The 24,588-nt window shown below is 47.5% G+C and overlaps 1 protein-coding gene across 1 annotated transcript in view; it reads right to left on the reverse strand.

The window, feature by feature from the left end:
• RASGEF1A (RasGEF domain family member 1A) overlaps window positions 1-24,588 on the reverse strand; it is a 607,128-nt gene that overhangs the window by 296,238 nt on the left and 286,302 nt on the right. Inside the window, exon 2 of the mRNA XM_040320681.1 lies at window positions 22,880-22,973. The gene's annotated coding sequence lies outside the window, so the exon portion shown is untranslated. The remainder of the gene's footprint in view (window positions 1-22,879; window positions 22,974-24,588) is intronic.

The raw sequence follows: 24,588 nt of genomic DNA on the forward strand, positions 1-24,588 counted from the left end.
AACCTGCAGCACACCCCAGTACCCCTTGCCATTACATACAGTCGGTCCAGGAGGTGCCGGAATTGCGTTCCCGCTGAAAAAAAGAGATCCCCTGATGAAGTCACGTGATGTGACGATACGCGTTGGGATTGGAGCATTAGATCAAGCACTATCTGATGGCAGGAGACAAGCTTGTCGCTCGTGGATGTTACACACCGCAGATCCGTTGTACATGTGAGTTTTACATTTTGTTTTTATCATTAAATACATTCCTATTTTACGGGATTATGCGATGTGCCTTCCTTCTTTTCATTTCACTACCACCTTCTGTGCAACATATCTGACGCCATTGAGAGGCAAGGAGAAATAGGAAAAGATACATAGGAGCGTTCACGAACTCAGTGTTCGTTGGAGATACGCCCACTATTTTTGTCCTCTGAAGTCCTTTAGCCACATACCAGCCTATTGCATCACCATCTACTGAGTGTACATTTGGGGATTGTTGGGCTGTCCGTGCAACAGCTGTGAGGTGAGCTGCTAGGAGTCACAAGAGGTGTCTGCACGGAAGTTTTTCCTCCTTTCAGCACTTGTGCCTGGTTTTGGGATCACCATACAGAGACTCTTTGTTTATTGCATACCATTGTGTGTGTTCTTTTTTGCCAAACCTTTGGCTTTCACATTTTTATTCTGTCACATTTTATATGAGTTACGTTTGATTTACTTCACCTGTTTTATGAATGTCATTTATTCACATTCTGGGCCAGATTCACAAAGGTTAGCGGATCTTTAGATCCGTGTAACCTATGTGTTTTAAGATCCCCCTTTTGCAAGTTTGTGAGGAAAGTGTCAAATTCACAACACACTTACCTCCAAACTTGCGACGGCGGATCCTAACTCCCCCGGCGGAATTCTAATTCCGCGGTTGGGCAGTGTACTATTTAAATCAGGCGCGCTCCCGCGCCAATTTAAATACGCATGCGCCGTCCGGGGAATTTCCCGGCGTGCATTGCTCCCACTGACGTCAATAGGACGTCAGTGGTTGCGACGTGAGCGGGACTTGCGACGCGCGTGTTCGTGAATCGGCGTACGCAAACGACGTAGGAAATTTCAAATTCGACGCGGGAACGACGGCCATACTTAACAATACTTACCCCTGCTTTTAGCAGGGGTAAGTATACGACGGGTACCGCGCTACGGAAACGACGTAAGAACACAGCGTCGGATCCGCGTACGTTCGTGAATTTCGCGTATCTCGCTGATTTACATATTATTCAGTGTAAATCAGCGGGAACGCCCCCGGCGTCATTTTTAAATCCAAAAAAAGGTCCGACAGTGTAACACAGTGTGACACTGTCGCATCTCAGCCCTATCTATGCGTAACTGGTTCTATGAATCAGGTGCATAGATAGGACCAGTAAAAATCAGAGATACGATGGTGTATCTGTAGATACACCGTCGTATCTCTTTGTGAATCTGGCCCTCTATGTTTGCTTAAGATTTTGATGTCTTTGGATCACTTATTGCTTTCAGTGTGAGGTTCATATTCTCACTGGGGTAGATTCAGGTAGCAATTACGCTACTTAGCAATTACGCTGCGTATCGACTTTCTGTATTCAGAAAGCTTGATACGCCGACTGCAGCCTAAGATATGACTGGCATAAGGCTCTTATGCCGTCGTATCGTAGGCTGCATTCTTACGCTGGCCGCTAGGTGGCGTTCCCGTAGTGGTCAGCGTAGAGTATGCAAATTGCATACTCACGCCGATTCACAACCGTACGCGCGCCCTGCGTTCGAATTTTACGTCGTTTGCGTTCGTCGGTTTCTGCGTAAGGCTGCTGATGCTATTAGCAGGCGCAGCCAATGCTAAGTATACCCGTCGTTCCCGCGTCGCGATTTTTGAAAATTACGTTGTTTGCGTAAGTGAATCGTGAATGGTGCTGGACGCCATTTACGTTCACGTTGAAGCAAATGACATCCTTGCGACGTCATTTACCGCAATGCACGTCGGGAAAGTTTCCAGACGGAGCATGCGCAGTACGTTCGGCGCGGGAACGCGCCTAATTTAAATGATCCACGCCCCCTACGGGATCATTTAAATTACGCGCGCTTACGCCGGCCACTTTTACGGAACGCCCCCGCAAATTACGGAGCTACTGCTTCGTGAATGAAGCATAGCGCAAGTAATTTATGGAGGCGTAGTGTAAAACGGAACGCTGCGCCTCCGTAAGAGTGCGCAGCCCTACCTGAATCTACCCCACTGTGTTTCACATATTCAGTGTGCTTATCAGTCACACTGTCCCCTTGCTCTTTGAGTCACACAGCGCAGACATCATTACTTACACATTTATATATATATATATATATATATATATATACATATATATATATATATATATATATATATATATACATACACACACACACACACACACACACACACAGTATACTCTATGCCCATATAAAATAAAAATGTGATCCAATATAATCTCTTATGCGTTATATTTCATCAACACCAATACCCCATGTGATAATGTGCACCAAAAAGTTTGATAAATGTTGCGTGACACTTTTTAATAAAATGATATGATTGGGTGTGGGAACCACATTGCAGTTTGAGCAACAACATAATAGATAATAGATAATAATTGATGTTATAGCATTGCACACAGTAAGAAGCACTATACACATATCATTTCTATAGAATACATGGCGCGGAGAACATTTTGATAAAAAAATGTTCTACAGTCACTATAATAATTGAAGCACGCCTGAAGTCATTGTTTTATCATTCAGAACAGTGATGGTGGTATCTGAACACCTTGGCTGCCGTATTAGTCAATCTAAGTATTATAGAATGGTATAAAAATGAGAGGATGCATCAAACAGTGATAAACTACTTCCCCATATCGATTTCGCCATAAGTTACATCTACTCAGAACATGCTCCAGGGCCAGATCAGCACTCACATATCATAAAATTGTGATGTGCTGTGCTCTCACTGGATCACTTTTATGGCTATGTTTTTTCTATTCGATGAATAACTACAAATGCTTGTCCCAAGAGCTTGCATATACGGACGATGGGCTAGATTCAGAAAGCCTACCGTAAGTTTGTGCGGGCGCAGCGTATCTAAGATACGCTACGCCGCCGTAACTTAGTGAGGCTGGGGCTGGATTCACAAAGAACCTGCGTCCTAAGTTACGGCGGCGTAGCGTAAATCTGTCGGTATAAGCACGCCAAATTCAAATTGAGAAGAGGTGGGCGTGTTTTATGTAAATAAAACACGACCCCACGTAAATGAAGTCTCTAACGAACGGCGCATGCGTCGTCCGTGAACGTATCCCAGTGCGCATGCTCCTAATCACGTCGCAAATAGTCAATGCTTTCGACGTGAGCGTAATTTACGCAAAGCCCTATTCGCGAACGACTTACGCAAACGACGCAAAATTTGACGCTGTCCCGATGTCCATACTTAACATTGGCTATTTCCCTTATATAGCAGGAGTAACGTTACGCCAGAAAAAGCCTTACGCAAACGACGTAAAAAAATCCGCCGGGTGCACGTACGTTTCTGAATCGGCTTATCCAGCTCATTTGCATATTCTACGCTGAAATCGATGGAAGCGCCACCTAGCGGCCAGCGTAAATATGCAACTAAGATACGACGGCGTAAGAGACTTACGCCGGTCGGATCTTGGCCTAATTTCAGCGTATCTTGCTTTCTGAATACAGAAAGAAGATACGCCGGCGCAGCTTTGAATTTATGCGGCGTATCAATAGATACGCCAACGTAAATTCTTGCTGAATCTAGCCCGATGTCTGCTAAGCTGCTCCTCATTTTGGTACTGTCAGGCCTTGTACTCACGACCGGATCTGTGCGCTGAAAACTGTCTGCCGGACAGTTTCCGGCGTACAAGGCTGATTTTTGTTTGGTTCCGCTAGCTTGTACACACCAGCGGACCAAATTCCCGTCGTACCGGAACGCGTGCACGTAAACCACGTACGACGTCACTATAAAGGGGAAGACCAAAGTTAATGGCGCCGCCCTCTGTTCCTCTTTTGCTAGTTACGGGTTTGCTTGTGTTAGTGAAGGTTTGGTTAGAGCTGATTCGCGCTTCTCGGTCTCCAGGCTTTGACAGCGTGTATTCACGGGTTCAGTGCGTGTGCTTGCGGGATCGTAGTTGTCATTCGGCTATAGGCTAGCAGGTTGTTTCTGCTTTTGCAGTTGCATTCTGTGCGCTCGTATCTGTTTGTCACGCGTTCGTCGCAGGTAGTGCTGGATTTGCGAGTGCTTTCTGTTTGAGTGTGTTCTTGACTGACCAGCCGGCCGGTTTGAAGCCATGATGGAGCAGCAGCGTCAATTTTCGCGAGTTGGTGCTGTTTATGGGATGGCTGCTGGATATGTTCATTATTCCAGTACTTTGGCCAGAAACAGGGGGCGGAGGCGTTTCTGGACCAAGAATTGGTTGCGCCAGCGTGACCAGTTCTCACATATGCCTCTGCTTAGGGAAATCCAGGAGAATAATCCTAATGACTTTAGGAATTTTCTCCGCATGACGGACCCCGTATTCAACAGTCTGCTGGATCTTCTGTCCCCCTATATCACGAGGCAGGACACTGTGATGCACCAAGCCATCACGGCCGAGCAGAGGCTTATTGCCACGTTGCGGTACCTGGCGACTGGGAGGAGCCTGCAGGACCTCAAGTTCTCGACAGGCATCTCTCCGCAGGCGCTTGGGGTCATCATACCGGACACGTGTGCTGCCATCATCAAAGTTCTGCATGAGGAGTATATTAAGGTAAGTTTCCTGGCTGTAATAATGTTGCTAACTAACTTTATTTTTAATTTCCCAGATATGCTGTGTGTTTAACTAACGTTCCCTTTTCTCCCTATGCATGTTGATATAAGCTTTACATGTTTTATTCTTGGCCTACCTGCATATTTGTCCCTTACCCAATATTAATCTGTCCAGCATGCTATCCTAGGGACAAACCCACCTTGCCATTTTTAAAAACACGACTTTTTGGTTTTTGTGTCCCCCCCCCCCTCCACCTTTAAACTTTTTTAGTCCCCCATCAGAGGGCTGTGGAGTCTCTTAATGAAGTGGCCCTATATATTTCATTCCCCAACTTCTCCATGCACTTTTTTCTAATGCAATTTTAATACTGTGAAGTTTCACAAGGATGCTTGTAGGATGTTTATGTGCCAAAGTACTAAATCTCTTTTTTTGTTTGTCCCCACAGCTACCCTCCACACCACATGAATGGCAGTCTGTGGCTTCCCAATTTGCCCAGCGGTGGGATTTTCCTAACTGCGGTGGAGCAATAGATGGGAAACACGTCCGCATTGTGCCCCCACCCCACTCGGGGTTCTACTATTATAATTACAAGGGTTATCATAGTATTGTGTTGATGGCGGTGGTGTCGGCACAGTATGAGTTTCTATATGTGGACGTGGGGAAGAACGGCCGGATGTCAGATGGGGGAGTGTTCGCACGGACTGATTTCTATGATCGTCTCCAAGCTGGTGGTCTGGCATTGCCACCAGATGAAGATAATGTGGAAGGACTTCCGTTTGTGTTCCTAGCGGACGAGGCTTTCGGGCTTGGTCCTCACCTCATGCGGCCTTTTCCCCAGAGGACCCTCACCTCAGAGAGGAGTGTGTTTAATTTTCGGTTGGCCAGGGCTCGGAGGGTAGTCGAGAATGCCTTTGGGATACTCACCAACCGGTTCCGCCTGTTCAGGACATCGATACATCTGGCGGAATATAAATTGGACACCGTTGTATTTGCCTGCTGCATTTTGCACAACTTTTTACGCAGGCACTCCCAGACGTACCTACCCGACATCGGTTCTGAGGCAAGACTACCCTCAGATCCCCTTCCCGGGCTGGACACTGGTCGCGCTGGCTTGGCCCCCCAATCAGCTCGTGAGGTACGCGACAAATATGTTGAGTACTTCATGGGTCGGGGGGCCATTGCTATGCCAGATCATATTTCTTTCTAATTCGGCCCCCAAAGAAAGGAATATTCTCACAAATAATAAATAATTAGACCATTGGACTTTATACAGTTGTTTGTCATTAATGCTTTTTCTCTTTTTATCTGTCTTCCTGGTTCTCTAACTAACTTCTGCAATTTTAGTGCATAATTGATTTCTCCACTTTTAGTAAATAACCACATTTTGCACAGTATTCACTCATCTACAAACAGGGTATTGAGTCTAGAAATAAGAAGCAACTCCATTTGTACATTTTGAGGTCAAGTGTTTTAATTTTTGCTTGTTCATGACCACAAACATTTTTATTTTGTTTTTTCATTACTCCCTGCTTTTGTACTTAGGAGTCTCCAATATTTTTTGGACTTTGTGTATTTTTTTTTAAGGTAATTAAACAAAAAATATTTTCAAGAATATACATTTTTGAACAAGTTCACAGTTTTGTTTATCAAATATAGTTCGATTTATTGTTTACACATATATATATATATCTATATAGAATATTTTTGGTGGGGTGTTTACCGCCTTTGTATTTTTTCTTCTCGCCATATTTTTTAGTCCCAAAAACAGATATTTTTTTATTTTTTTTAGTTTTCTTTTCTTTTTCCATTTTTTTGTGTGTTTTTAAATAGGAATATTTGTGGGGGAGATTTAGGAGTCAAATCTCCACTTCACTAAATTCAGTGATTATAGAGATTTATAATTCTATATATATATATATCTTTCATTTTTTTGGGTGTTTATTCTTTATGGTCTAAACTTTATAGTATCCAAAAATGTACAACATGGACCAAAAAAAGAACTTAAAACTTATAAAAATATAAAAAATCACAACAGCAGTCAGTCATGGTGTGCTTTCACACTGGAACACGCCAAAATTTGAAGATACACACATTCAGTGCAAACTCGCCAAATGTCATTGGTTCAACAGACAAATGGCCACATGTGCTATCTGACATCATGGGTGATCAATGTCTGTGTTTTGTGGGAGCAAACCCTTCCTCTCAACTACTTGAGGAGCGAGGAGGGGGTTGGACCCACAAAGCACAAACACTAGATATTCTGTGATGGCAGATAGCACATGTTGGCACACTGTGTGTGTATCTTCAAATTTTGGCGTATTCATTATTAAAACAGTAAAAATGTTTGTGGGGGCGGGGGATGGGCGGGGGGTGTTTCAGTCTTTGACACGGCCCATCATGTCAATAATATTTTTAAAATTAGATTCGATGACCATCATTCTTTGCCGCATATTGTCCATTTCCGTGCTGCATTCCAAAAGGACATTTGTTACATTCTGTTCCATGACAACCATCCTTTCACGCATATTGTGCATTTCAGTGCTGCACTCCATTACCTGTTGAATAATTATAGCAGCACTTGCACGTGAAAATATTGACACACCATCCTCCTCCCCTAATAAAAAAAAAAAAGGGCATTTTAAATTTTTTTATTTGATGAGGCCTATCTACATATGTTTTTTTTTAATCAAGCTAGGGTGACACTGACCTGATGGGCTTCTCCTTTCCACCTCTTCGACATCTTCTATCACTCCTCCTTCTTCCACCACCTCCCCATCATCTACTATCACTCCTCCTTCTTCCACCACCTCCCCATCATCTTCGACTCCTCCTTCATCCATCAATCCACCTTCTTTCAATTCGCCAAATTGTTCTTCCGCCACTTGCCCTTCATCTGCTATAAATTCTAAGTCCAAAATTACTTCTTCCTCCTCTCTTCCTTCCTCCTTTCTTCCTTCCTCCTCTCCTTCCACATCCTCTTCTCCTTCCACATCCTCTTCTCCTTCCACATCCTCTTCTCCTTCCACATCCTCTTCTCCTTCCACATCCTCCTCCTCCCCAACATGTTGAGATGGAAGATTTTGGCCTTGTCTGGCCCTCTCTGCCTCCTCCAAATGCTGGCGACTTCTTTCCCCTTAAATAAGAACAAAAAAAATGTATACTCATCAGCACACAGATATTGGAGAGCAGAAATCGCACACATTGCTTAGAAGAGGCTTTCATTTATTTACTTTTATCTTTCACCAAAACTACATTTTTGAATTACTTCTATGGCAAGCTCTGATCCTGCCCCTTTTTAGCAAAGTGACACACATGGATGTCCCCCCTAAACTGTATTTCTGGGAGACCCTACCAAAACCCATTTTGGATTTGGGGAGACACAGGTGCTCTGCATTGCAGATGTGAAAACATCTGCTTTATTACCACTGTTTTTAGAATGAATCCTGTTTGCCTTTCCCATTCTCCGAATTCTATTTTTTATAACTAGCTTTTACACAATGTTTACCAACAAAGTTTTTGGCCAGTGAGCCATGTCCAGGTGTGTTGTTCCTGGAATAACCGAGCCTTTCTGAGAAACTATGTGATGTTAGGTGGTTTACTAAGAACACTATTTGTAAATATGTAGGTATTTATGTCCTAAAAAATAAATGACAACATGTCTTTAGAATTACAAGCAGGCCAAGGAGGCAGATGGTGAAATATACATGGCAACACATTATTGCAGACTATCAACCCCCACCCAACCCCAAAATATATTTACTTACTTTTACGCAGAATTTTAAGTATCTTCTTCATCTGATGTGGCTCCCTCAATTTTAAGTCTGACCATCGTTTCCTCAGCTGTTCCTTGGACCTGGTGATCCCAAACATCCTCTGCATTCTCCTCGCCACCTTGTCCATAATATGTGCCTTTCGGCGATTAGGGGTCTTGTATGGCCCTAATTCACCATCATAGTCCTTCCTCCGCATGATGGAAACTAACTCCACCATTTCCTGGAACCGCATATTAGTGGCTTTGTATCTTCTTTGCCTTGATCGGGACGTCCCTGCCTCTGTCCCTTCACTTGTGGCATGAGAGCATCGTGCCCGCTCGTGTGACATCGCCATCTTTCCTTTCCCACAGAGTTTATGGGCGGGGAAAAGATGAATTGTTACGCCATGGGCGGAGAAGAGGGCGGCGTTTAATACATACGCGGAGTGTAGAGAATGCAAACAAGGTGTTTACGTAGGTTACGCGGAGAATGTTCGAGCGCATCCAGAACATACACAGTTAACGCCATATTTCCTAAACACATTGATTAGGGGCCTAGCAAAGGTGACGAGGGCGGGGTTTAATAAATACGCGGAGTGTTTAAAAGATGCACGCCGTGATTACGCATCTTACGCGGTAATTAGGCGAGCGTGAGAAACGAGGAGCGAGAGACAGGAAGGTAAGGAAATTAAAAATGGGATCAGCAGAGGCCTCGAAAATGTAGACACATGGGATGGGGGTTTGGGCTGTTGGTTGCACCCTTTTTAAGCTATTCTGTCTATGGGGTACCACAATGTTATTTTGGTGTCCAAATGCTTTTGGACACCTCACAAAATAGAGATGTGAACAATGCTGTACCTCATTGACAAGTTTTTGAATGGTGTATTCTGATCAGGCAAAGTATTGTTCAAGTGTTGGTTGTACAGAGGTCATTAGGAAGTGTCTTTTATGTCATCCATTGTCAGGGGCATGAGATTTACACATGAAAGAGTGCCTAGATGAATGAATGATACTGTCATTTGTAATCATTGTTTATTTTTCTATATTAAAAATAGTTACTGCAATGTTAAGAATGGCTCTGCATCTAGCAAATCAATGTTTGGTACAACCAATGCGGCCGAGCTGCCAATCATTGTTTAAACAAGAGAGACTGTGTTTGTAATTAGATATAGGTAATGAATTTGAAGACACATATTATATCAAGGTCAACGCTGATCATTTTGAATATCTATTTTTCTTTGGTTTATGTTTTGCGAATCTAGACTCAAAAAGAAATATCATATTTCAAAACGGGAAATGGACCTCCTACAAACAAAGGAAGCTATAGAGGCCTTACTCCAAAAATATCAGGACACGCCCATCCTGTGGAATTCCAAACACTCTTTATATTGTAATAAAGATGTACGAGCGGCAGCACTAGAGGAGCTAGCAAACTATATGCAAACATGGGTGCCAGGATGCACTGCCAACATGGTGAAGGATAAACTTGCCAACCTGAGAAGCACATACAGAAGAGCATACAAAGCTAATAAAAGCAAAAAATCGGGAGCAGCAGCAACACAAGCAAAGGAACCCAAACTGTGGTATTACAAACAGATGGCTTTTTTGCGGGACGAAATGGAAGGCAGGAAAACGATGTCTAGTCTTGCTTCCAACCTTTCCTCCATGCTACCTTCCAGCGGACATTCCCCAGATGACCACAGCCCTGCAGAGTCGGAGGAAGAGGGCCTGGCTGACAGAGATGCAGATCTGCCACCCTTCGATGAGGAGGTATAGTAGTTTCCTCTATATTTCTGGCGTAAATAATTATTGGTGGATTAATGATTTGATATTGTCAAAGAAAAGCCAAGCTGGGAAAAAGCACAAAAAAAAGTGTACAAATAGGTGTCAGGGATGACAACTGCAGGGGTCAGAAGTAGAGTCTATTCAAGTAATAATGAACAGAAAATGCTAAACGAAAAACATGATAATGAGTGTTGTTTTATTTAGCGAAATTGTAAAAAATGTCCTTTTTTTGGCACACAGGAAGAAGAGATCAGCCAGGAGGTGGCAGATCCTCACGTGTCTGTCAGCCAGGAGGAGGCCGGGGTCAGTGGCAGCCAGGAGGAGGCCGGGGTCAGTGGCAGCCAGGAGGAGGCTGGGCCCAGTGGCAGCCAGGAGGAGGCTGGGCCCAGTGGCCTGCAGCAGGTCCCCCCGGCCAGGAGAACCACCACCAGCCAGTCTTCTCCCCCCCAGGTGAGGCCATCAGGCCGAAGGAGGCAGTTGAGGCCTGTGGAGGAGGCAAGCCTCCGCATGATACAGGAGGCAAGCGCCATCATGAGGGCCCCCCTCAACCCCACAGAGGCCTTCAGTGCCTCCTTGGCACATGATTTGAATGAAGGGGAGGAGGAGCAGAGAAGACTGGCAAAGGCCCTGATGAACCAGGTCCTTTGGTGGATGCAGAAGGGCCTGCTGACCCCAGAGACTGGGCTATGTGACCCGGCCCGGCTTGCGGAACACCATCCTCCTGCTGCCACATCGACCCCACCTGCAAGAGCCCGTGTAAGATCCGCTGGAAGGCTGCCTGGAGGGAAGGCTGGAAAGAGGAGGAAACGTTGATTCTCTGCCTTCCATTTCCTTCCACATAAAGGACATATTGTTTGGACTACCACAGTTTGGGTTCCTTTGTTTCTGTGCTGCTGCTTCATATTTTTGTGTTTGGCTCCTGAGGCTTGGAAGTTTATCCTTCACCATGTTGGAAATGCAAGTTTGCATATAGTTTGCTATCTATTCTAGTGCTGCCGTTCTGTTTATTTTTTTTTATGACATTTGCCTAAATAAAAGGATTTTTGCTTTCATTTGAAAACATGTCTATTGTTTGTTATACTGTGGGGATTATTAGGCAGCAAACCTTTAATAAATATACAATGGGTCATTTACAAAGGACACACTCCTTGGGGGGGGGGGGGACATTTGGTGTGCCAACATGGTTCAATATTCTCAAATGAAACACAAAAAAAAAAAAAAACATGTAAAAAATAAATAAAGAAAATGGTGACATAACTAGAAACAACAGAAAAAATAAAAAAGATGCACATTCCTTTACAAAAATGACTTCAATAAATTATGGAGGACCACCAACCAAAACACACTTCTGGCATAGAAAACATTATTAAAAGATTACATCACAAGCAAGAAATTGACATTTCAGTATGGGACAACTCTATTGAAATTGCATCAGCAAGAGAACGGGGTTATTATAGCAAGAGAAGAATTAATAAAACGAGGCAAGAAACTGTGGTTTAGTGCGCCTTTTTAAGACATTGTTCTCTTGCTAGAATAAAAGGTTTCTAATGACGAATGTGCCATATCCCAAACAAACGCGAGTTTTACCTGAACGAGCGCTCCCGTCTCCTCATTTGGACTGAGCATGCGCGGGGGTTTTTGTACGCTGCTTTTGTGTACAGACGACCGAACATGTCTGACGGACACGATTCCAGCAGACTGTTTTAAAGCAAGACCAGGAAACAGTTGTTCGTTGGAAAACGGTCTGGCCGACGAATGTTTGCTGGAATCCTGTCCGTTACTGCCTACACACGAACGAACATGTCCGCTGAAACTGGTCCGCGGACCAGTTTCAGCAGACATGTTTGGTCGTGAGTATGGGGCCTCAGCCAGCCACTGGAAACCCCTGTTTACACAATTGGAAATAAATAAATAAATTGGGCTAAAAATACACTTTTTTTTTGTCATCAGAAAAGAGTTGAGCTGCTTTGAAGTACTTCAACATTGCCGTTGCCATGGAGAAAGAGAGAATGAGAGAAAAGACACCAGAGCAGCGAGTCTTTCCAAATGCCAGCAGGCAGCAATGCATTTAACCTGTTCACAGCAACAGGGCATCATCTCACAACGAACCTGCCAATCCAACAATAAACTGGGGCTAACAATGGGAGCATTTTATAAAAGGGAAAGTAAAATGAATGGCCCGGATTCACGTAGCACTTACTCCGACGTATCTCGAGATACGCCGCGTAAGTGTAAATGTGCGCCGTCGTATCTGTGCGCCGTGCCCACAGAACTAGATACGCCTGAAAATAGGCTTCCTACGACCGACTTAAGTTTCCTACGCCGTCGTATCGTGGGCGCATATTAACGCTGGCCGCAAGGGGCGCTCCCATTGATTTACGACTCGAATATGCAAATGAGTGAGATACGCCGATTCACGAACGTACTTGCGCCCGGCACATTAATATACGCGGTTTACGTAGGTCGTACGCCCGACGTAAAGTTATTCCCCATCTATGAGGCGCAACTCATGCAAAGGTATGGACCAGGGAACAGCCGTTGTATTTTACGTCGTTTATGTAGTAGTACGTGAATAGGGATGGGCGTAGGTTACGTTCAAGTCGTAGGCAGTGATTCGACGTATCTTAGGCGTACGTTCCGACGTGATTCTGAGCATGCGCACTGGAATGCATCCACCTGACGGCGCATGCGCCGTACGTTAATCGTATCTTTATGACGCTCAGTCCATCATTTACATGGGGGTCACTTACGACGGGTTACGCCAAGGGAACCCAGCGTAGATTTGGGAGCAAGTGCTTTGTGAATACTGTGCTCGCCGCTCTGCGCTACGTCGGCGTAGCGTATATTCGATACGCTACGCTGGCATAACTATGCGCCGATGTACGTGAATCCGGGCCAATGTATTTGATGGCAGCCAATCGCATTTTAAAGATGTCAGTTCCAAACTGGTTATTACTGCCATCCCTTAGCTTCTGTCTATATGCAGGTCTCGTTTTTTTTTCTCTTTGTAAAGGTATTATACTGTAAGCTGCCCGCTTTCTGTCTGTCTCTGTCTAACTGAGCCCTATGAACTGGAAGAGGAGCGGTATATCCTCCTTTGTAGGTTCTGAACTTCAGTCCATTTAGCCCATTTACAACAAAGTGGTGAAGTAAGTGATGAACTGACGTGATTACACTAATTTGCAGGCTGCAATATGCAACATTTCATATTTCAGAAAAAAAAATATGTATTGGAAACTTTACAGTGCTTTAAAGCCCGGTTCCAGTCTCACTGGATCCATATTGTCCTGCACTCACAGAAAGTGGTTGGAATGATGTCAATCATCCTGGAAGTTGACCTGCACAAGACCTTATAGTGACCAGTCTTCAGGGCACATCATTGGAAAGAAAGTGAGACCTGAAGGAGAGAATGGACGGAGGGGCGGCATGACTAAGGGAGGAACAGGGTCAGGAAACGGTCAGCTAGGTCAGTGTGCTTGGTGGGGGTGTGGCCCTTACCTGATTGGAGGCAGAGGTTGAAGCGACAGGTTTCAGATGAGAGGGTCTTTGGTGAGGTAGTTCTCTCACATTCCAAGGAGTTCGGAGAAGTAGCAGCTTCCAACCCACCTTCCCTGGTGTTAGCGGTTACTGGGGTAGATAGGTAAGTGGTTGTATTCTTGTGTCTAAAATTTTTATTGAGTTTATACAAAAAACTTTGCAGAGATAGGAGGGACGAATAAAGCGCAGGGCTGGCATGGCAGGGTGGAAGGGGAACCAGACAGTGGAGGGTAATGTGCCTTAGGCCTTGTACACACGGTCGGACCAAACCGATGAGACTGGCCCGTCGGACCGTCCTCATCGGTTCACCTCTGCAGTGGCCGTTCGGCCTGATATGTGTACACACCATCAGTCCAAAATCCGATCGGGTCAGAACGCGGTGACGTCAAACACACGACGTGCTGAATAAAACGAAGTTCAATTCTTCCAAGCATGCGTCGACTTGATTCTGAGCATGTGCGGGTTTTGAACCAATGCTTTTCTGTACTAACCATCGGTTTGGTCCGATGGGGCAGCGGTCCATTGGTTCGGTTTTGAAGCATGTTTAGAAATTTTGGACCGAAGGAAACCAGACCGATAGCCTATACACATGGTCACTTTGGTCCTATGAAAATGAACTTCGGTTCATTCTCATTGGACCAAACCGACCGTGTGTACGGGGCCTTAGTGATAGGTGGGAGTTTCCTACTTATATGAATGGTGAGCAGATGGGTTGACTGGAAGGAGCATAGGAGAAAATACTAGAGGAAGGGGTGGTACCATAGAAGTCGACGTTGGGAAGACAGCAGTGGAACGTCCCGCCCTCCCTCCTTGTGATAGGGTAAGTTGATTTTTGGGTGTAGGCTTGGAGATGGCCTGTTGTGACCCCTTGGATGGGGTTAAAAAAATCTTTCAGTGGGATACAAGTAGGGAACCATCATTGGTATGATGTCCTCCAGTTGGGTGTGGTCCTCTAAGAAGGACTAGGTATTGGCAGACCTGTAAGGTCTATGGGGCAAGTGTTAATGTCCCCAAGTCGGTGTTCTCATGGCTGGGGACATCTAGCTTTGGTTTAGGTTACTGTTAAACGTGTTAGTTATTAATTTTGTTGCTTAATAAAAAGCTGGATTGCCTTTTAACTCCAAACAGTGTCATGTGTTTACTGGGATTGAGGAGGTTGGCGGTATAGGGGGCTAAGTATCAGTAGCAAGGAGTACCTCTGAGCTACCCTAATCATGAAGCATAAAAATATACATAATGAATATAACAATACTGTATATTCATCATAGATTCATGCTTTGGGAGTGAACAACTCATCCGGTTCTCAGCAATATATGGTAGAGCGTGGGTATTGTTTCTTATTGACTATAAAAATATACGTAGCCTAAAATACAAGTGTTTTTCAACACCAAGGGAGCTGCAGTAGTTTAGACAGCCCGGAGCTAGGACCAAGGGGACTTGGTGGAGGGCACACATGACACAGTTAACAGGGCAAATTAACCATTGGCTCGCGGGGGGGCGGAGAAAGGAGGTGATAAAAGGGTAAGTCCCCGCCCCCAGAGCAAGCAGAACGCGCAGGAAAGTTTCAGATAGGGACACCATGGCTGATCTTGCTACTATTTGGGCCCAGCTGCAGGCAGAAGCGGCGATCCACGGCCCGGATTGGCTCCAGGACCAGCTGCGGCCCATTCTGGGGGGGACAGCCACAGCAAGTACCGAGGGGGGGCGGGATCCGGGACGAGCTCGGCGGTCGCGGCCCCCGGAGCGCTTCTCCCCGGATTCATCTCCCAGAGCCCAGCGTTCCACGGGGAGTCCCCATGTGCGGGCCCCTCCGGGCCCCCCGCGAAGCGCGCGGCAGTGACAGGCAGGGGGGGGGGACCGGGAGGAATCCCATCCGAGGACGGGGCTCGGCGGGCGGCCGCTCCGCCAGCCCTGGGGCGGCCCCTAATCCCGCACGGCGCATGGAGTCGGAATCGGCGTTACAGCGCGGGGTGCGGGGCCTCAGCGTGGGAGGCAGCGGAGCACTGCTGCTGGGCATTCATCCTCCACTGCCGGCAGCACGGCTCATGGGGAGACGGATGGAGCGATTGCGGGTGACAGCTGTGTTCGAGGCATCGGGGCTGGGGGCGCCCCCCCCGGCCCGCGGAAAGCGTCGGAGAAATCCGTGAACGGGTCTGGCGTGCTTGCCGCCGCCAGGCTCGCGGAAGCCAGGGATCCTTCCCCTGGCGGGCTGTCCGAGGAGGGGGGCGAAGGGCCTGCTACGGTCCGATCGGAGGGTGAGCTGAGTGAATCGGAGGAGGATCTCCCCCCCAGGAGGGGGGTGGCGGCGGTGGAGACTGTGAGATCGGCTAGTGGTCCGACCCCTAGGCAGCATGGTAAGTCAGCTTCTCCTGCTATCTTGAATGCGGGGTTGGGTATGTTGGGACAAGGGGTGCCTGTGGTAGCGGGGGCGGCGGGGGGTTCCCCTCCTGGCACGGGTTTAGGGGGGGGGGTGGACTCGGGGTTGGGGGGGTTTGCGGGGTTCTTGGCGGGCATAAAGGCACTGGTGGGTCAGTTTGAAGGCACAGGGGGGGGGGTTCCGGGGCCGGCGGCCGCTTGGGTGGATCCCGCTGGGGCGGGGCCTAGCGCGGTGGTGGCTTCTGCGGCGCCGGTGGTGGCAAGCCTGCCCCCACTGGGGCCCCGTCAAGTGCGGCGTCAGCAGGAGTGTCCGGGGAGGGAAAGGGGGCGGGGGATGCAGCAGCAAAACAAGAGATTATACGTCTAGCGGACGCAGCTAAATGCGAGGTTTACATATGTTACGAGGCTTCGTTAGGGACCCACCTCAAGGCGGAGGTCAGGGAAAAAATATGGAAAGGTGAGTATGTGGAAATTTTTTCTCTCCTCCCGCTAGAAAAATTTAATCTGGATAGGGGGAAGCCTGATGAGTCTAAAAAGGAGGAGGAGGAGAGGCGTTGGTATCGGTTGATACCCCGCACTTTCGCAAATTGGTTGCAGGCCTTTAGTATCTTGGCATGTGTGGCGGGTGAGATAAAGCCGGAGTGCTGTTCGGGTTTATTCATCTACCAAAATGCAATCGGGGAAGCTCAGAGGGTCTATGGGGGATCGGCGTGGCTACGCTATGACGAACAGTTTCGTCAGAGGATGGCCGTGCGCCCGGACCTGCGCTGGAATCAAAAGGACATGAACCTGTGGTTGCGCTTGATGACGGCGGCCAGGGCCCCGGGACAGTTTTTTCAGGGAGGGGCCGGTGGTCCCTCTACCCAGGGGCAACCGGCCAGTCGGGCAAAAGGGGTGTGCTGGCAGTTCAACTCTGGCACCTGTAAGTTTAGGGGCAACTGTCGGTTCAAGCATGAATGCTCAGGTTGCGGAGGCTCCCACCCACTTTCCAAGTGCTTCAAGCAAGCCAGGGGCCGTGGAGGAGAGCCTGCAAACAAGGGGGGAGACGCCGGTGAGGGTGGAAAGGATGCGGCCGTTTCTCGGTAGATATCCGGACAGGGGGGCAGCGACCGTTCTGGAGAGGGGTTTTTCCGTGGGGTTCCTTATTCCGTGTAAGATGGAGACGGTCCCTCCAGTGCCGCGCAATTTGAGATCGGCGTTGCTTCATCCCGAAGTGGTTTCGTAAAACTGCGAAAGGAGGTGGCGCTGGGGCGCATGGCCGGTCCCTTTCCGGCAGCCCCATGGGGGGGGGATTTGGTAGTCTCTCCATTGGGGGTGGTGCCCAAAAAGGAGCCCAACAAGTTCAGGTTGATACACCACCTCTCGTTTCCGAAGGGGGGGTCGGTCAATGACGCCATTGATTCGGAGGCTTGCGCGGTCAGTTACACGTCATTTGATGCAGCGGTTCACTGGGTTCGCCGGTATGGGCAGGGGGCGTTGATGGCGAAATCGGATATCGAGGCGGCGTTTCGTTTGCTGCCGGTACACCCGGACAGCTTCCGTTTGTTGGGGTGTCACTGGGAGGGGCAGTTTTATGTAGACCGGTGCCTTCCCATGGGGTGTTCCATCTCCTGTGCGTTTTTTGAGACGTTTAGCTCCTTTTTGGAGTGGGTGGTGAGGGATGTTTCGGGCCTCAATTCAGTTATCCATTATTTGAATGACTTTCTGTGTATAGGGCCGGCTTCCTCCAGAGTGGCCGCGACACTTTTGGCCACGCTGGAGCATATGGCGGACTATTTTGGGGTTCCCTTAGCCCCTGAAAAAACGGAAGGTCCGCGCACGGTGATGACGTTTTTGGGGATCACGTTGGATTCCGAGGCCATGGAATGTCGGCTGCCGGAGGACAAAGTGTTGGCGCTCAAGACGGAAGTTAGAGGCATGTTGGGGGTACGCAAGGTTCGGCTAAGGGAGCTTCAGTCCTTACTGGGCAAGCTGAACTTTGCGTGCCGCATCTTGCCGATGGGATGGGTTTTTTGCCGACGGCTGTCGGCTAGCACGTCGGGGGTGGAGTCCCCGAACCACTTTGTTACCTTACAAACAGTACACAGGGAAGACTTGCGGGTTTGGCACTCCTTCTTGGAATCCTTTAATGGTAGGGTGTTGTGGATGTCCGGCCCGGTTAGCAATTTTGACTTGGAACTCTACACCGACGCGGCAGGTTCCTCGGGCTTTGGGGCCTTTTTTAGGGGCAGGTGGAGTGCGGGCCCATGGCCGGCGAGCTGGGTGGCGGCGGGATTGACAAGGAACTTGGTGCTGCTGGAATTGTTTCCAGTAGTGCTGGCAGTGGAACTGTGGGGGGAGGATTTCAGGGACAAGAAGGTTAGGTTTCATTGCGACAATCTGGGGGTGGTGCAGGCGATTAATCGGGTATCAGCATCATCGCCGCCGGTGGTGCGATTTCTGCAACATTTGGTACTTAGATGCTTGCAATTGAATGTTTTTATTCATGCAGTGCATATCCCTGGGGTGGAAAACGTTATTGCTGACGCATTGTCTCGCTTTCAGTGGGACAGGTTCTGAGAGTTGGTGCCGGAATCAGAACAACGCGGAGTACCTTGTCCGGAAGGGCTATGGAGGATTGCGTTGGCGTGATCTCTGGTTGGCTTAGAAAGTCGGTGAGCGAGACCACATGGGTGGCGTACAGTAAGGTATGGCGGGACTGGGAGACCTTGGCGGACTGGGCAGCAGCGGAACCCTTTGGGTCGGAGGCGCGGGGTTTGTTGTTTTATTTTGTTTCTAGGAACATGGAAGATGGGGTGTCAGTGGCGGCGTTAAATAAAAAGCTGGCGGGGCTGGCGTTTCTATTTAAGCTAAGGGGTTGTCAGGACTTTACCAAGGATTTTTGCGGTAAAGGGGTATAGGAAGGCGAATGCGAGACTCGAGACGCCCGGTGTCGTTTTCAGTACTACAGGGGCTGTTGGAGCAATTGCCTTCAATATGTTCTTCGGAGTACGAAGTGGGGCTATTTACGGTGGCTTTCTCGTTAGCTTTCTTCGGGGCCTTTAGGATAGGGGAGCTGGTTAGTCCGTCCAAGAAGAAACACGATGGCTTGGGAGCCCATGAGGTGAGTTGCGGTGAGGACAGGGTATCCATATGGCTGCGCAGGTCCAAGACGGACCAGGCAGGTAAGGGTAGGGAGGTGCTGGTCTTTGCGTTACCAGGTTCTCCGTTGTGCCCAGTGGGGGCGGTGCCGGCTTTCCTAAATATGCGCCCACAAGTGGGAGGTTCGTTTCTGATACATGGGGACGGGTCTCCACTGTCTAAGTACCAATTCATAGCCATCTTTAAAAAAGGTCTACGTGCGTTGGGAGTGACAGAGAAAGGTTTTTCTTCTCACTCTTTTCGCATTGGTGCGGCAACTGAAGCAGCTAGGTGTGGTTTGGGAGTGGAGGTAGTGAAACAGATTGGCAGGTGGGAATCCAGGCGATTCCAGAGCTATGTGCGCCCCCACCTCCTGGACGGTTAATTCCGGTAAGGGGGGGGGCAGAGGAAGAGGGTGGAGCATTCGGGGGTTTTTTGAAGGTGGTGATGTGTGTGGATGTCGGTGTGAGGATGCGCAGTGTATTACCCCGTTTGTACAAATCTCTTTACAGGTGGGATTCCGGCCCTGGTGTGGATCTTGGGCCACTCCTATGTGGCGTGGGGAGCTAGGCGGGCGGATGCTAGGCCGGAAGGTCGGCAGATGGGCTTCCCAAGGGAGGAAGCCTGTGTTCGCTGGCTGGGGGTCCCGGGAATGCTGTGGGGAAGGTTGGTGGGAGAGGTGCACCGCTATGCACGCCTGGACCGTGCACCCGACGTGCTGTTACTACACGTGGGGGGCAACGATCTGGGGGTCAGGTCCATGCTGGAGATCACGAGGGACATCAAATTTGATGTCCTCAGATTGAGGATGGCTTTCCCGGATATGGTAATTATTTGGTCCGACATTATTGCTCGGACCGCATGGAGACTAGCGAGGTCAGTCAGTAGAATCAATCGGGCCCGAAGGAAGATCAACCGAGACGTGGGCAGGTTTATGGTTCGAAATGGGGGACTGGTAGTCCGGCATCTGGAATTGGAGGAAGAGACCTGGAGATACCTGTGGGGCGATGGGGTGCATCTTACAGATGTGGGCATCGACATGTGGGTTCTGGGATTGCAGGACGGCATTCAGAGGGCCATTAGGGTGTGGAGGGGCACCCAAAGATAAGGTTTTACCCTTGGGTGCTGTGGCTTGGTTTTGGTCTCTGCGGGTGAAGGAGGAGCCGGGTTACAATAAAGGATTGAAGACCTGTCGGTGACAGGGGATATATGATGCCCAGAGAACGGAGGTTACCTGGGGAATGAGCATGGTGCACTGCGGTCGTAAGGTCTCTGAGCCAGCATCGGCTTGAGGCCTGTCAGAAGGGCACGAGGGACCGCAGTGCAATTAGAGAGTTGGGATACATATGTTTATATGTATATATGTTTATGTATATATGTTTATATATACAATTTAGGTTTTACAGTTATAGGCTTTCGCCTGCGGAGACCAAATAGGCAGTTAGTCAGTATGACAGGTGTTTACGTTAAAATTGTTAAAATTATTATTATTATCTTTAATAAATTAAGGCTGCTACGGCCTATTATTTACCCAACAAAATGGTGTGGTCTCCATGTCAATGGGGGGGAATTAAGTTTGGGTTGGTTTAAGGTGTTATTTAAGTTGGGTAATGTACATCTGTTATACTTGGGTCATGTACAACGATTTACTTATTGGGCCAGCTGTAAGCCCCACCTGCAGCTCCCAAAGTACTAAAAAATGTGTACTTGGATATACACCAATGCTTGAGTTTACGGTCTTGGCATAAACTAAACACATGCATGCGCGTGTGACATATCCCAAAATTCTGCATATGGGGATTATAATATATCCTACTACATTTTCTTCTTTGCCCATTTGTGCATGTCACTTGCAAACCCTAGGCACAGAAAAACAGTAGTATTTTATGCTGTATATATACCGTATTTATCGGCGTATAACACGCACCCTAATTTTAAGAGGGAAGTTTAAGGAAAAAAACTTTCCACAGCCCCTTTTACATTCCAAAGCTCCCCCATGCACATTACACAGACCAAAGCCCCCCCTGCACATTAACCCCCCCCCATGCACATTACACAGACCAAAGCCTCCCCTGCACATTTACACAGATCAAAGCCCCCCTGCACATTACACAGACCAAAGCCCCCTCCTGTACATTACACAGACCAAAGCCCCCCCCCAGTACATTACACAGACCAAAGCCCCCCCCCCCCCGCACATTTCACAGATCGCCGCACATTATGTAGCTCCTCCTACACAGCATTTTCCCCCTGCACAGTACACAGCTCCTTTACATTGCACATCCCCCTTGCACTCCCAGGAGACCCCCCAGTCTCCTGGGTCATCACTTCCAGCGTACTCTAACGTTTTAAAACAATCACTGCCAGTCACTCGTACACATACCTCCCAACTTTCTGAGATGGGAATGAGGGACACCTATCAGCAAAAGTATGCAGGCATAGGACACACCCCTTGCCACGCCTCCTTAAAGGAGAATTGCACAAAAAAATAAGATTGGTTAAACCCACAAGTGCTTTTTTTTCCACTACTATTTCTTTATATTGGCTTTTGGAATTTACAAATGCAGCAATTTAGAAATCGGATGAAAGGTTTAGCACAAGGGAACACTTTTTGATAGATAAAAAGTGAATTTTATATACATCTATATATCGATCAGACCAAAATGAGGGACAAATGAGGAGAATGAGGGACAGAGGGACATTGCTCCAAATCAGGGACAGTCCCTCGAAATCAGGGACAGTTGGGAGGTATGCTCGTACATACTGTGTCACTGTTCTTCCCGGCTGGTCACATGATCGCTCTCCTCTGTTTCATGTGACCGCTCTCCTCCTCCAATCTTAGACTACACTCGGAGGGGGAGGAGGAGCTGGAGGAGGAGAGTGGCCAGGGAGAATAAGGTATGTGCGGGCTATGACAGTGATTTGTTAATCTTTATAGTATGCCAGTGGGCTATACCAGGGCTAGGAGAGGCAGGACGGCCGGTATGACACCACCGCCCAATCCCCACCCACCCCGTTTGTAAAAAAGAAAGTGAAATCGGCGTATAACACACACCCACGATTTCCCCCTGATTTTTAGGGGGAAAAAGTGTGTGTTATATGCTGATAAATACGGTATATATATATATATATATATATATATATATATATATATATATATATATATATTGTTTTAGCTATACAAAATTTGAAATGTACTTTACATCAATGTTTCTCAACTCCAGTCCTCAAGTACCCCCAACAGGTCATGTTTTCAGTATTTCCCTCAGATGAAACGGCGGTGGTAATTACCAAGGCAGTGAAATTGATCAAATCACCTCAGCAAAATAATGGGAAGCCTGAGAACGTAACCTGTTGGGGGTAATTGAGGACTGGAGTTGAGAAACATTGCTTTACATCACATGCTGTTCTTATCAAATATACTGTACATCTAAACCTATACATCTGTAAAGACATTCATGTGACCATTTGAATATTGTTATGCTATTGGGAATGTACACAGGAAATACAGTTACTGTATCAAGGTACTCACCCATAGCTGCTTCCACGGGCACTCACACACACCAGCATCAGGATTTTCTGAAGCCGTAGTAATATGCAGATGTGACCAGTGCAGAGAATACAACCTGCAAAAAGACAAAAACACAACATACTGCTGTTAAAACTATTGTTTCTCTCTTAAAAATGGTTTTATATTAGCAAGTAAATACAGGGGGTTCAATTCTAATAGCAATCGATTTGGATCACATGGCAGGACTGGAAGCAAAAAATACTTGACAATAATATACAATATATATATATATATATATATATATATATACCCTGCCATTACTGATGCCACAGCCCATCTTTTGGAAAACAATTGCAAAAGCCAGAATTGCCAGACTGCCACTTCAGGCCTGATTGGTCCATTGTTGAGCTAGAATCATCAAAAAGTGCATTTGAGGTGTAGTGAGATTTACACTACATTATGCATACATATATGTCTTCCCATTCATCCCTACTGCTGGAAACAACACCAAAGAAGCAGCAATGAAGATTTGTTTTTTCAAAGTACTATACCCACAGTACAGAAATATGCGTAGTTACTGAAACAGATTGCAGTTAGATTAAAGCGGAGTTCCACCCAAAAGTGGAACTTCCTCTTAAAACACTCTTCGCCCCCTTACATTTGGCATGTCATTTTTTGGGGGGGGGAGGAGTGGGGGCTTTGTTAGGAGTGGGAATTCCTGTCCCACTTCCTCCTTCCGCCCAGGGACCGATTAGGCGACTCGTCATATCGCCTTAGGCGGCCCCTCCCTGTAGGCGATCGCCTGGGACATGTGACAGGTCCCAGGCGATCGCCTGTCCACTCCTAGAGCGCAGAGCGGCTCGCGCATGTGCAATCAGTGCCCGGCCGTGAAGCCGAAAGCTGTCACGGCTGGGTGCCCAATGTCTGAATGGAGGAGCCGGCAGGTTGGGGGGGGAGAGAGAAGAGCGACGCTCCGGGCGGCCGCATCGCTGGACAGTGGAGCAGGTGAGTGTCTGTTTATTAAAAGCCAGCAGATATATCAATGGGCTTAAAAACCATAGAAAAATAGCAATGATGGCATTGCTAATAGTAGCCCATCAAAATTTTTTTTTTTTTTTAAATATCAGAACCAGAGAGAACACAAATTGCTTGCTGTGATGAAAACTTCAACATCTTTCAGAAAGGAAATATAACTCATTGTCCAAGTTAAAGCAATGTGAATTAGGGAGCATGGTTATGTGGCTAGCACTTTAGGTTCCTACCAGGAAAACAGCTGCAAGGTATATGCATGTATTTCCCATATTTCCATGGGATTGCTTCCCCATGGGATTCCTTCCACACCCTTAAAGCTTGCTGTTAAACTAGGCACTACCACCCATGTTGCAGGCATAGACTGTTAAACACCATGGCCTCGTACACACGAGGGGACATGTCCGATGAAAACGGTCCGCGGACCGTTTTCATCGGACATGTCCGCTCGGAGATTTCGGTCTGATGGTTGTACACACCATCAAACCGAAATCCCCGCGGACAGGATACGCCGTGACGTGGCCGCGCCGTCGCCACGACGATGATGCGGCGACGTGCGCGACCCTGGAAGGTCAATGCTTCCACGCATGCTTCGAATCACTTCGACGCATGCGAGGGCTTTCGGCCGAGCGGACATGTCCGGTAAGTCGTACAGACGACCGAACATGTCTGGCGGACAGGCTTCCAGCAGACATGTTTCT

This window comes from Rana temporaria, chromosome 8 (genome assembly GCF_905171775.1).
Source record: "Rana temporaria chromosome 8, aRanTem1.1, whole genome shotgun sequence".
Lineage (NCBI taxonomy): Eukaryota > Metazoa > Chordata > Amphibia > Anura > Ranidae > Rana > Rana temporaria.